Source organism: Coturnix japonica, chromosome Z, assembly GCF_054131305.1.
Source record: "Coturnix japonica strain WE chromosome Z, WE-NBRP24, whole genome shotgun sequence".
Taxonomy (NCBI): Eukaryota; Metazoa; Chordata; class Aves; order Galliformes; family Phasianidae; genus Coturnix; species Coturnix japonica.
In genome coordinates this window covers 56,959,175-56,974,168 of record NC_140702.1, presented here as the reverse complement: position 1 = coordinate 56,974,168, position 14,994 = coordinate 56,959,175, and positions in this window count along the sequence as shown.

Sequence of the window (14,994 nt, the reverse complement as noted above, 5' to 3'; positions counted from 1 at the left end):
AAACAAAAAAAAAAAAACAAAAAAAAAAAACAAAGAAAGCTGTGCTGCTGAAAACTGTAAAAAAAAAAATCATTTCATCAGGCAGCCTCAAAAAATTACTCAAATGTCTGAAATGTTCCAGTTATGGCAATGAGCTGTTAGCTTGGGAGGAATCTCCTATGACCTAAATGTCTTTCCGTTATTTCCAGGATATTAAAAGAGGTAGTTCAACCTAAATGTTAATAATTGTTTTAATGTTACTTTAAATAGGAGAATATGTGGGAGATAAGCACCTTTTCTATTGAAGGTTAAGAAGAAAAAATAAGCATCATAAAAAATGGAGCTGGATCTCTTTGTATTATTCATTCACAGATTTCTTCTAACAAGTTCAGAAGCCAAGGGGCTGGAAGTTTCTGGCAAGCTAAACTCTGCTTTGAGTTTGGGAACTCACTTTATAATATGCTAAGTTTTTGGCAGCTATTCTGTGGCCTTTTATGCAGAAGAACAATGTGATGTTGCTAGTGAGACCAATATTAATGCAAATATGCCTAATACTACTTACTTGTGATTCTTTCAATATAACTGCTTACATGGTAATAGAAACAAAAAATGCACCTGAAGATTTTCTTACTTTATTATGGTACTAAAATATTGATTCTATCTTTTCTCAAAAGAGTTCTGTCAAACACAGACTTGGGATGAAAACAAACAGAGAAAAAACAGCAAATCATAAAGATCTGTCTGTGCTCTTCATATCTCTTAGACTGTTTCCATTGAAAAAAAAATTGTGGCAATAGTTTAGTGAAAATGTAGATGTTTCTGAACCCAGTTCTAAAAGGAACCTGCTAAGCCGTGTTCAGCATCCCATTCCTAAGCTGACATGCTGCCCAGTCTTCCCAGAACTGTGGAAAGGGAAGTTGTTGCTTCTGTGCTGACTACACACAATAGATGAAATACGTCAGTCCTGTATGATGCCTGCTTTTCTATTCATCTTGAAACATTCTCTGTACATACCTCCCATTTAGCTCATTCTTTATTTCCAAGAAAAATAATACTGTAGAGTTCTATGGAAGAGGTTTTGGTTTTTTTTATTGTTGATTTATTTATGTAATTAGGTCTTTCAGCTTACTTCACTTGACCTTTGGGAGGAAGAGTTTTTTTCAGAATGTCACTCACCTTTTTACAGTCATCTGTGAAGAAAAATGTCTTCCAAACCCACTTTTATCCTATAAGTATAAAACATAATGGCTTGCAGTGCTTTACTCACGCTACTGCATCACATGCAACTCAAGAAAATGTTTTTCTTGCATGACAGGTTATTGTAAATAACAGTCACAACTTGTGGTTGTGTCATAATTAGTGCTGACTGCACAACCTGAACTGTTTGCTCAGAGTCCATTTTACAGACTTCATCTACCAAGGAATAAATGGGTATCTCAAAGCTTGGTTGTTTATAAAACCCATGGAGGGAAGTGAAAGTTAATGTTAATTCAGCAATGTGAATATTTTCTCCAGCAAACAGACGGCTGATCTCCCCAGAAGTACAACAGGAATGTGCAACAGAAACACCTGAACAAGAATATAATCTGCTGTACTGTAGTCACAGTTATTTACCATAACCCATCAGAGCCCTGATCTGGGAGCTGCACACAGAAGCTGAGGGGCTTCAGGGCTGGTAGCATCAATGTGTAGCATGCTAGAATGCATCCATGTCTGTGTGTTTTAAGGAGAAGCTGCCTATAACACCCAAAGGCTCTCTCATCATGCTGGAAATGAGGAACAGTTTTGGTAACCCATCTTGTAAAGCATGGGTAACTCTGGCCTGGTCTCCAAGGAAAAAATTTCAATGAAGATGGAGATAATACAGATGGCTTAGGACAATCTTTTCAGATATATACTAAAACTGTTAATTCTTTTGGCAAAATAAATAATTACATAATTTGTTCACAGGTTTCACCTGCTTGAAGGCCTTTTTTTATTTTTTTATTTTATTTTATTTTTTAATTTTTTTTTTTTTAATCAATAGGTTTCAGTATCTCCTTTCTCCTTAGTCATAGAATTTTAGAGTCACACAGAATCACACAGAATCACAGAATCACAGAATGACTCAGGTTGGAAGGGACCTCAAGGATCATGAAGCTCCAGCCCCCCTGCCTGGCAGGGCCACCAAACTTCCATGTTTACTAGATCAGGTTGCCCGGGGCCCCATCCAACCTGGCTTTGAATGCCTCCAGGGATGGAGCATCCACAACATCCCTGGGCAGCCTGTTCCAGGATGTCGCCACTCTCCTAGTAAAGCACTTCTCCCTAACATCCAACCTAAGAATAACCTGAATTGGAAGGGACCCACAGGGACTAATAAGTTTATGTCCTGGATCTGAGTTGAAGTGACAAATCAGTTCTTACTCTGTTCCTAGCACATCCAAGAATATTGCAAATGAGGCACTGTAAAATATAAGTATGATCAATACTTTAATTGTCATTACTACAAAGCAATCCAAATCAGAAAAAAACACTGCCCCAGGGGGGGTATTGGAATTTTCAGTTTGATGTCAAACGGCAAATAGGAAAGAACAGTATGCATCCAGAATGCTGATATTGCCCAGATTTTATGTGAAAGGAAAATGGAATGTCAGATGTTGCTTTCCTGCCATCTTTTTGTACTTATAATGCCAGTAATAGTTCTTTTGATGGGAAGTCTTTCATCACTTCACATTAAAGGTTCTCACACTACCTGCCATGCTCTTCATTTATTCTGGACAAAAGAGTATTAACTGTCCCTTGGCTTCAGTCTTTGTTATGCTTCATCTCTTATGTGACAAGTCTATTAAGTGCTACCTTCCTCTCCTAAGCCCAGAGCAGGTCTTGTCCTACTTTAGTCTTTTGTATCAAAATGTTTGATATGTCATCTATCTTTATTCTAGAATTAGCAATGTATTTCTTTAATGTTTTCAAGATCTGTGGACAGGAGGTGATTAATGCCTATTAATTCTCATTAATTTATATTAGGTACATAAATATTACATTAGAAAACTAACTCATTAATTTTGATCTTTGCAGAAAACTCCAACACAGGCCCAACATCTCAGGTGTCAGTTATTGAGCCAATTATGTCCATTCTGGAAAAAAAGCAATTGATTTGCTTGCTTTTTGCTCATGTAAAAAAACAGTGTGCCAGATATAGGAGCATTTTACAAATGTCTTAAATTATACATAAATAGGAAGTTGTTAAAATGGGACAGAGGGATCATTTTTTTAAAAAGCAGATAGACCAACAGGTTGTAACTGCACACATTTCTTAGCATGCTAATTTTGTGGTCTTGGCAGTGTTTGGCAGAGATGCTGTGTAATCAATTTAACGTAGTGTCACGGGTTACTTAGATTTACCTAAGTAAATGCCCGTGACTGGGGAAGCCACCCCGTGGGCCCCCCCCCCGGGGCCCGGAAAGGAGGGGGAAAAGGGGAATGGGATAAAAACAGCGACAATCTAAGGAGGAAAAACTTATTTTACTAAATATGATATCGAAATACAAGATAACACAATATAATATAATTGAGGCTAACAAATCGAACAAACAGAGAGAGAGAGTCCCCGAAAACCGAGAGGCCTACTGTGAACTCTAGGCGACATGGCTGGAACGCTTCCCACTCTCCGAGAAGTTCGAGAGAAGGAGGGCACTCCAGCCTGGGAACGAGATTATATAGCGTCCTGGTCCCGTGACTTATCATTAACCCTGTTGTCCTCTGGGATATGTAGTCTTCTTCTGTGGACTTCACATTCAATAGAAGTATCCATACTTTACATGATGTTATGATGTGGAATACTGATAGTAAAATTACAAAATTACAAAACCATGACACGTAGCTTCTGATTTTATTTTTCTGCTATATTAACATTATTTCTCCATGGTACTTGCAGTTTTCTGATTGCTGGTTGTTTTTTGATGTTGTTGTTTTTGGTTAGTTTTTCATTGTTCTATTTTCTTCTTTTTCTCTCACTCTAAATTCCTCTATCTCAATGTATAGTTGGGATCCTATGTAGTCTTCTGTGACAGGAGAATGTACTCCAAACCATCCCAGCAGGTAAATGCTACCTGGAGCAGAGGTACACAAACTTGCTTATTTTCATCTTTAAATTTATATGATACTGACAAAGTATTTTATTCTGGATCTCATAAAACATCTAATGGGAGGATCATAAACCACTTATCTTTTATGAAAACCTTTAAAAAATTTATTAGGTGTACATACATTGTGAATGGAAGGTCCAAACGCCTGAAATCTAACATTAAATTTTTTCAGTGTTACCAGAGATCGCTTTAGTTTCTTTAGCAGGCTTAGCTGCTTTCTTATCTTTCTCAGTATTTTCTGGCATATGTCTTCTGTCAGAAATGCTTTGTGCTGAATCATTTTAATTCTGAACAATGATGATGCTACCTATAAATGTGCTAGAGCTGTGGGGCTCTGTGGTGTCAGATCGATTAGACTTTCTGCAATATTAACAAATCTAAGTCTGGTTTAGCTGGGCTGTTATACTCCCTCAACAGGACTTAGCCATGTTGCTGAAAACCTGACTCCTAGCAAAGCACCCTTGGGACATGCTTCCACCGTTGAGAGCCCACTTCTGTGGGTTGGCATAGAATATCGTCTGGTTAACCTAAATCAATTTTTCATGTTCACCATTTTCAATATGAAGACCTGGCAACTTTAGAGGTATGCAAACATGATGTAGGGACATGTGTCAGTTTTTAAGAGGAACTTTAATTTACCATTTCCTGAGCTTCCTGTTCCCTGACTATAAATCCACAGATCTCAGTTTCCTCAAGGACACAGCTTTCTGGATGGATTATACCCAATGTGATGTGCTAGGCTGTTTTACCTCTTTGATCTTCTCTAGTGCAACACCAGATTAAGTATCCATGGCTAATCATGGAAGACAGGCTAATCAGGAAGCCTGGGAAATAAAACCAAAATGCAAAGCCTTTTTATTCAGAGATTTAATATTGAATAAATAATCAACCTATTCTAGTAGAAGTACGTCTTAAACTTTCAGTTCTTTTTTCTTTTTGGAGGTAGCTGTAAGTAGCTGTGTGTCTATAAGAAGCAATCTTTTCGTCACCCAGTAAGAAAAGCAACATCAGTATAAGAGGTAGCTTGTATATTTTGTTGGATTTCTTTCAGCACCTCTTGGAGCAATTTCCTACTCAATGCCACCTCTAGTATTTAATTCTTCCCTATTTTTTAATTTATGTTTTCTCCTAATGAAGGTCTTGGGAATTTTCAGCTGCCTATAACAAGATGGTATTCTGAATGCTAACCTGAGGCTGTGTCTTTTTGTGGATCATGGTAATTGTGAGATAATTTACAGGAATGTTAAGTAGCTGCACTTTGTTTTAGGAAGCATACCAGACTGTCACTTCAAATTGGCAAAAAGGCATAGATATGTTACGGTTCGCCTCCTATGCATTTCAGTACTTCTTACTGAGAGTCTGTGACTGAAACTGAATTTTGGATTGGAACCACTCCTCTGTGGGGAAGAGAGCAAACCTATCAACATTGTTTGTAATATTTCCCTCACTTTAGAAGAAAATGCATGGCTACAGAATTAAAAAGACAAAACCTGCTGATCCAGAGAGATCACAAGTGTTCTGGCAGCATTCTCTAGTCTCATGCTTTGAAGTTCTTCCCGGTGATGAGATCAAGAAGATAGGCATTATCACATCTTATCTAGGTCTATCTTGTTAAGATACTTTGCTAGCCAAAATGTGGAAAAGAGGGGGAAGAATCAAGATCTGCATCATGGCACAGAGCAAAATATTCCATACCAAATAGTTTTGTCCTAAGTAGAGATCTCTAACCAATTATTTCAACTGTAGTGATATTAAGTTTTATGAGTCTCCTAATCTCATAATTCTGGTTTGCACTTTCAGTTTCTGAAAACCTGAATCTGTTAAGTGGGATTCTTATCCTTAGCTTATAAAAAATACCTCAGGATCCATTCAGTGTTTATTTGGAAATGTCATCAAAGCAGAAGAAAGACATTTTCTGCAGTACAAAGTAGTCCTCCCCTCTTGGGAACTACTGAAATGTAAAGAAAAGGTGGCTGAAAATAATGTTCTGGAGAAAATGAACAGAAATTGGCCCACTGGGCTGGACTTCTCATTCTCAGTTTCTCAAGGAGCTCCAGGGAATGGATATTGCAGGAGCTGCAGCACACCTGTTTCCACAAAAAGCATACAGATGCATTTTGCAATACATTTTACAGACAGAAAGGGCAGTCTAGCTTTCAATTTGGGACCTATTAAGATCTGCTAATTAGGTAAAGTCCAGGTGTTTATCAACAATTGCAAGGAACATATATTTATTTAATTGCTTATTTAATTGTGTCTTCCAAGCTGTCTCAGGAACCTCATACTGTTGCTTTACAATCTTGTCTACTCCTGAGTCTGATCAAGTCAGCAGGGGAGCACTAAGAAAAGGCACAGTGGGTATTGCACTAAGTGTTGTTCACCACTTAGTAACTATCTTTAAAGAAGTTATTACAAGTTGCTTGAATCCAAATTCTTTTCATACCAGGGCTAATCTGAATTCATAAATATGAAATGTGTGTTTTAAACTGGATAAAATATTTTATTCCAAGTGAAACAAGGACTAAAATAATTAACAGTGAGTTAATAATGGGGTTCTGTATGGAGAAGCAGAAATTACAGCGTCATGGGACTGTTGTTGGAAGGGACCTCCAGACTGTGTTGTCTATCCCCTTATTAAAGGGGAATCTTGCTGAGGATGGTGTCCAATTAGAATATGAATGTTTTGATTATCTGCAGGAGCTGAGTCCACAACCCCCATAGGCAAATTGTTCCAGTGCTTTCTTACCTTCTGAATGGCTGGTCCTGAGGGCCAGGTGAGCAGCCTGTTCCCCAGAATTTCACCACTTGAGCACCACCACTTCCTACCATAGGTCTGCTCCTAGCACATACTCATGCTGGTGCTTACGGTGGAAAGTGCCTAGAGACCTCTCTCTACTTATTGTTACTAACTTTCTTGAAGTTTTCTAAAGAGAAGGGCATCAGCAAATGATTTGTGTCAGATACATAGGCAGATGGATGAGGGCTGAACTGAAGCCTCCTAAGCTTGGAAGCTGAGGCTCATGATGCAATCTGTTCTGTGAACATCCTTTTTCATGTTATTTCTAGCTGTTTCTGCAATGTGTCATCAAATGCTATTCATACTATGAAGCACAATGATTGCATTGCTCTCCTTTTTTTTTTTTTTTCCGCTAGAGTTTGCTGTGACTGATTAAACAGTATGTGGGCTACAATTGGCTTCGATGTAGGATACAAAACTGACTCCTTCCTGCATGAGGGAACCTCCATAGCAGGCAGTACTTTTCATTTTTGTCTCTTAAGCTAGAGTCCAGAAATGTAAAGGTCATACATAAATATTATCATGAAAAATTCAAAAGCCATGAAAAATAACAAGATTTGAGTGCTTTATCTCAAATTTTAAAATTATTCATGTCTCCTAACTGTACATGTTGTAATGATCCTTGTCTCCGCCACTCCTTAAAACTTCATATTCAACAATTATCTATTCTCTTACCCTGGGAAAAGAAATACCAGACACATACAGCTAAGCAAGTTGTGCTGTGCCTTTTTGGCCAGTTTTTTTTACAACAGCTTTGGCCAGTGAATATTTCTGGCAACTAATGACAGCTGAGCTCATCCTGCATACTTCCTTATTAGGGTGTCACTCTTCATCAGCATTTTTTTCTCATGATATCTGTGAGTCTCAGTAAACTGTATGCTTGGCTAAAACTGGCAAGAAGGTGCTGAAGTTATTAGAGTAAGAAACAGGACAAGTAGCTTGTTCTCATTACCTTAGTTTCCCTAGGAAACAAGACTGAATAATTCAGATGCATTTCCTATTGCTGTACTGAGGGAAGAGTGGGGGAAAAAAAAAAAGTGCAACAAGAAAAAGAAAAAAGAAAACACAATAACTATAGCACAAAAACATACTAATAAAGACAGCAAAATACTAGATAAATAAGATATAGTATATCATTACAGGTTGTTCAGTGAACACATAAGTGAATGACCCTGGTTTACTGTTTCCCTACTATTTCTAAGAGGAGAGTAGATTCTGCGAACAATCTCCATTAATTCTTTCTGCTCCATAGCATTTAGCCCCTAAATTTAGATTAAAGAAAATGCACAGCTTGCCTGGAAACTGAGTTCAGTGTAGCTTTTGAAACATACTAATTTGTCATAGTTTAAACCTGCAGGGTTCTTGAAGATTTTGGTTTCCCAGAAATTTTAGTCTGAGATTTTCAAAATGACAAGTTCTTTTTGCTTGCAAATCACAACACTGACCTACATGGGTCTTCAGAGCTCCTTCCCCTGAGTTTCACCTCTTCATTCTCTTTCTCAATAACTTGGTTAGCTTCAAAAGCAGTTTTAAACTTACAGCTTATATTCCAGATGGAATACTAGATAGTCAGATGTTTTAAAAGTGTATTTAAGTGCTATATTGTGTAGCACAATTATAGTGCTGCATTGGATACAGTGACAGTATTCTGACTCTTTTTGATAGGAATACTGAAAATGTTTGCAGTTTCCTCCTCACCCTAAGGTGTGGGGGGACACCCACTGGTGACCAGTCCCATGGCAGCCTCCTGATCTTGGCCACCTGTGCTTCACTACATCTTCACTTTTACAGAGGATCACAATGGATGTTTTCACCTGTGCATCAACTCCTTTCCTTTTTTCCACAGTTCCCAGAGCACTACATTTTCATTTTGATTCTTGCTCTTTAGTTAAACTTGGTTATTTCCAAGTGACCACAATGCTTCTCTCAGACATGCTTAAAAATCTCAGCAGCAGCAAGTTTATTTTTGTAGAAAACAAACAAAAAAATTTACTATTTGTGAAATATCCTGCATTCAACTAATATATTGTCTATGATGGTCATCTCAGAAACACATTTGCTTTATTTCTTTGTCAGGATTTGATGAAAAAGACCTTTCTCAGTCTGAAAGTCAATGTTCGCCTGTCCAAAATAAAAATACACTGCATGTTTGTCAGAAATATCCACATCACGTTCAACCTCCTTGTTCTTCAGCTTTTTCTCATTCAGCAGTTATTCATTCAGGAATGCAGAATCACAGGATCATAGGGGTTGGAAGGGACCTCCAGAAATCATTGAGTCCAACTCCCCCTGTCAAAGCAGGTTCCCCACACCAGCTCACACAGGTAGGCGTCCAGGCACGTCTTGAATATCTCCAGAGACGAGACTCCATAACTCCCCTGGGCAGCCTGTTCCAGTGCTCCGTCACCCTCACCGTAAAGAAGTTCTTCCGCACATTCATGTGGAACTTCCTATGCTTCAGTTTCTGTCCATTTCCCCTTGTCCTGTCTCCACAGACTACTGAAAAGAGTCTGGCCTTGCCATTTTGCCCCCCCCACACCCCCCACCTCAGATATTTACAGACCTGGATCAGGTCCCCTCTCAGTCTTCTTTTCTCAAGTCTGAACAGACACAGTTCACTTAGCCTTTCTTCATACCAGAAGTCCTAAGTGTGCATACCACCTGCAGTGCTACCTAGAAGAGCCTTTACACAAGAGGAAAGATAGATCAGATAAATGTTTGAAGCAGAAGAGGAAGCCAGGAGACAAAGGAAGAGTTAGCATGACCTCCAAAAGAGGATAATATAAAGATAGCAGTATCTACTGGTGAGTATTGGCAATGAAATAATATATTGTCTAAAGCACAGAAAAGTTACTTTTTGCATGATAAACACTCTTCAGCAAATGTGCCACACAAAGAATCCAGCAATTTTAGGAAATACATCATTGAGTACTTCAGGTTTGGGGGGAGGAGGAATAAAAAGCTCTGCTCTTTTGAATGTAAGTGAGTAGATTTGAAAACTATGACTGGAAATAAAATTAAAAAAAATAATAACAATTAATAACAACAAAAAGAAAAATAAAAAAGGTTGCTAGGTCTCAGGTCTGTTATAGCTTCCTGTGAGATCTTTATGATGAGGTACCAGAGTAAGGCTGAGATATTTGGTCTGAGGAGAAAGTGACAGGAAAGACTGAAATGTATAACTGAATTTGCTCATTTATTATAATGACCCACTGGATACTGGATACATCTTATTCACAGACACTGATTGGAAAGGGCCTTTGGAGATCTAGCGGCCTACCTCTAGTTTGAAGTAATGCTGCTTCCAGCACCAGGTCAGGTCAGCCATGGATTTGTCTACAGGAGATGGCAATTCTGCAGAATCTCTAAGCAAATTTATTCTAGTGCTTCAGCAATCTCCTGTTCAGCCATGAGAAGCAGTAAAGGAAACCAGTGAACCCAAGTAAACAGTGACTTAGCACATTTTTAAATGTTGAGCTCATCCTTCAAACAGTGAGAATGTTTAATCACTGAAGCTACAGAAGAGATTAATGCTCCACTTCTTGTTATCTTTGAGCACAAACTGCTTTTCTGGAAACTGTTTTTACATGTACAAGGTGTATGTCTATGAAGCACAAGTTATCAGGCTCTGAGTAGGGTTAAGAGATAAATTTCTCTGCAATTTAAGGGACATTTAGGTGACAGTAGAACAAATTAAGTTCATTCTTTTTTGTCTATCTATGAATTAATACAGTACACATACAGTAATTCTGTGCACACAGATAAGCACTGGTATGTCTGTCTGAGCCATTCCACAGTAACTGAGATATTCATTTACGAGTGCATGCTGTGAACACCTGGAGTCTCATTACTTCACGGGGGCCAGAAGTGGCTTTGCAGCGACACTCATTTAGTCTATACGGGAGAGATTCCAACCACAGCAGTCTCTGTGAGAATTTCTATGTCTTTAGAAACAAAACATCTTGAATCATAAACTCATTCTAATGTTGGGAAGTCATTACTGGTTATTTATCATAATCACTCAATGCCTTCCTCATCAAGAAAATATATCCTTCCAAAATAAAATAGAACCTTCCTGGCTGGGCACTATGGAGTAGCCTGCATTTCTGCCCTGTTTATTGTGACAATATTGTGTGAGTTCTGAGATCCTGGAACATGCCAGAAGATAAGGAACTGCCCAATGACGATTCTCCATCAATTTGCACTAGCACTGAAGCATCATTTAAAAGAGTGTTTGTTCTAATTGTTCTCTGTAAGATGTTCCACTAAAATCCTAATTTTCTCCAACAGAATAATAGCATGATATAGTGCAAAACGTAACTGGTTACAATACTGGCTTCCAGTAAAGTCCAATCTTTCTACTTTTTCTTTTCATCTTGTTAGGTTGGAGCAAAACAGAACTTAATGTCTAACCAACTTAATTTGTATTGAGGGTGGGTGGATGTTTTCAGAAAAATGAAGTCTTTGGTCTAAATCTTATATTAAGAATAGCACCCCATATTTTCACTGAGGGCAACTAAGTCACAGCAAATGTTGTGTGATAGGACTAACTTCATGAAACTAGAAAATAAACATCCAAAAAATACTGAACTATGAAAAACAGATATTGAAAACAGTTTTATGAATCCATAAATTGTGTTTTCATTGTTCAATTTGATACAGATCAATGATAATTTTGATAAAGATCAACTAGTTTTCTTCAGCCAAAATGATTTTCTTTGAATAGACAAAAGAGGAAAGAGAGATTTTAAGCCAGTGCAAATTTTTTGAAATTAATGACTTTATTTCATTTTGCAGTAGTTGAGACTGAAGTGCAACTAACTTACCAGACTGTGACTCCTTTATGGCTTACCACTTATAAGTGGCAGAAGTTGCTCTGTAAGCATAAATATGCATTATTTTACAAGAAAGCTCTTCTCATTTTTTTTCCTTTGTGAGATGTTATAACAGTGATGTGGGTGACATGTCCAGCATCTGTCTGAGTGTGCTGCCTGCTTTTGATTATTTTTAACAGTAGCTCTTCACCATCTCTCCTCTTAGCCTTAAAAGGAGACATTTCAGCAAATAAAGTACTTATGGGCATCAGAAACTTCCTATAAGCAGTGAAAGTACAGCACTTAAATCTTGAGAACTGTGGGGAGCTACGAAGGAGCTGTAGTATTTCTCTGAATCCTGGACTGTCTTATCCTGTGATGCGTATATTCAAAGGCATGAGTGGGCTGAGTGTGTGGCATCTCATGACTTCAGTATTAATGTTTCCTTAAATTCCCTTTTCTTTTTTGAATGTGCTTTTATGTATTTTATCATGCTTTTATTTCTATAAGTTTTTATCTTTTGCAACAACAGTTTGGAGAGCAGTGAAGGGGATGATTTTCATCAGCAGGAGTTGATGTAGGCTGCCCACTTCAGAGTGCTAGGAGCAGGAAGCTCTTTAAAGTAAAGAAATAGTTCTATTTCTCAACAGTTATAATAAACAAAAAGCTGCACTAGTTTCAAAAAGTTTCCAATGCAGAAGAAAATGGAAAAAGCAAAAAAAGAACTTAGTGACTCCCCTGTGATGTGTGCTGTATGCTTCATTCCCTTCTGCTCTTCATGAGACAAGCAATAGCTTCATCATCTTGGGAGACCAAACCACAGTCCCACCCAGTGGCATGAGCCATTAAGAGAAGTATTTAATAAAATCCTGCTGTCAGCCAGGCAGTCATCTCACTGATAACAGTATGTGGAAGATGCACATCAAAAACAGAGTTCTCAGAGGTAACGAGACAGGCTGAGTATTCTTTTGAGTTGTGTAAATCCTACTTATCCCAGCACTGACTTATGATGATGTATGTCCTGTAACCAACCTGAATTATAAATAAAACTCACTGTTCCTTCTGAAAAGAGCACTCAACCAAAAGATCAGAAGGAAAAAACATGCAGGGAAGTTGCAGTATAATCTCCAGGCCATATTCACCAGTGACTACACTTCAAACCATGTCTCCTTACCTCCCTCTTTAGGGAAATTACCACAGTATATTTAGTATATTCACAGTAAGCGCCTGTGAATGATGTGCTACACGTTTCTTTAAGGAACTCTGTCCCTACACTTGCACCGTTACACTGTGGGCTCTCAGCCTTCCCACCTGTCAAATAAATCCTGAAGAAACGTCATATCTAGAGTGTCTGTTTCCTGCCAGGCAATGCCCTGTGACCCCTGGCAGCAGGAGCCTCTTTCCCCTCTGTCTAAGTCTGCTGCTTTGTGTATTCTCCACGTGAGAGTCAAGAGCTCTTCTCCCTTGGAAGGCCTTGGGCTGAAATCCCATGTAGGAAGGAAGAAACACGCAGCATCTATTGTCAGAGATAAAAACTTAATTAGCTTGGAGGATGTGCGAGTAAAGGAAGCTTACAGGAAAGCAGGATCAGGTGATTCTGAAGCATTTAAAGGCACTGGTTGCAAAAATAGGGTAAAGTAAGGCAGAATGCGGGAAAGGCATATGTTTTAGATGTAGTCCTTCAGTGGTAGCCTAGGTCTGACAGCTTGTTGAAGTGCACCCTTTGTCCCCATGAATCACCACAGAGAAGGCCATTGTGATATGTTTATTGTCTTGGCACATGAAGTCACAGTACAGGCAGATCTAAACAGTGCACCTGAGCTGTTTTGAAGATGTAAAACAAACAAACAATCAAAAAAGTATCTGTAGTAATACATCTTTGTATAGCATGTGTTATGCCTGCATATAGTTCTCAATTAGGGCAAATAAAGATTTGAATACTTTTCGATAAGGGCAAATAAGAAAAGAGTTGAATCCTTCTGGATTTGGTATTTATTATTGATAACAATCTATTCAGTATTTTATCTGGATTATTCTGCTTCGACTTTAGCATAGTTAGTTTACTGATGTGGAATGGCCACATTCTCTTCTGATTTTTATGGTCTTTTTGCATTTTATGCATGCTGTTATAAAAAAATATCAAGGTAGCAGTTACTTATCTAGGAAACATTTACCTCGGCAGCTTTACATGTAGTTCTAACAGAATCAAGAATTTGATTCAACTATTTGTACAACAGAAACTGACACTTTAGGTAGACAAAACATTTCACATTTTAATTAGAACATGACAAAAAGTCAGGGAGGAGGCTGAATAGAGTAAATTCAAAATGTCTTATAGCAAAATTACTTTCTCAGAAGGTCAGCTTACTGAGTTCATTTCACAAGGGATATTTTTAGCAACTTGGAAATTTCATTAAGAGCTGCCTGCTTAGACTTAATGTGAAAATTAGAATCAGTGGCTACTGTTATGTAAACAGGAAAAGCCTGGTTTTATGTCACATAACCCAATATAGGTTAATTATACCAAAAATAGAACAGAATTCTGACCACATAATTTGATAAATGCATACAAATAATTAACAAAACAAAACAAAACAAAACAAAACAAAAAAGAAAGAAAGAAAGAAAGAAAGAAAAAAGTATTCAAAATGTGCTATTTTCATCCACTATATTTTTTTGGTTTTTTTTTTTGTTTGTTTGTTTGGTTTGTTTTTGTTTTTTTGTTTTGTTTTGTTTTTTTGGAGTTGCTGGAGAAAATTAAAATTTGCTGCAAAATTAAAGTTAATAAAAATACCTCACAGCAGTGGGTGAGAGGTTCAATAGACATTTCAGGTTTTTTCTGATATCAGTACTATCCAAAAAGATATCTGCCATTTTCCTGAGAATTAGATAAAAGGCATATGAAATTTCTGCAGGAATATTTATGAGACCTAAGTAGACCAGGGTTACTCCCTGTGGACTCCTGTTTCCTCTGCATGTTCAAGCTATGCTTACAGCAAGGTTGGAGAGCAGCCATCACTGCAGTTTCAGGAAACTGAGGTGACCAGCCACTGACCGAGGGCCACTGTCTCTCACAGCAGATCAAGAGCCATTCTGGTTTGCTCCCAGCTTCCTCATCAGGATGTAGTGGTACATCCAAGTCATGAGCAGTTTCCTTTGTGTGCACCTCTTCTGCTTGTGGTTGGTTAGATAAGGGATATTATATAGCTTCTCAGTCTCTTTGATGGACAAAATTTATCGAAGGGATGTCCTACCCTTCCTTGTGTGACTGTGA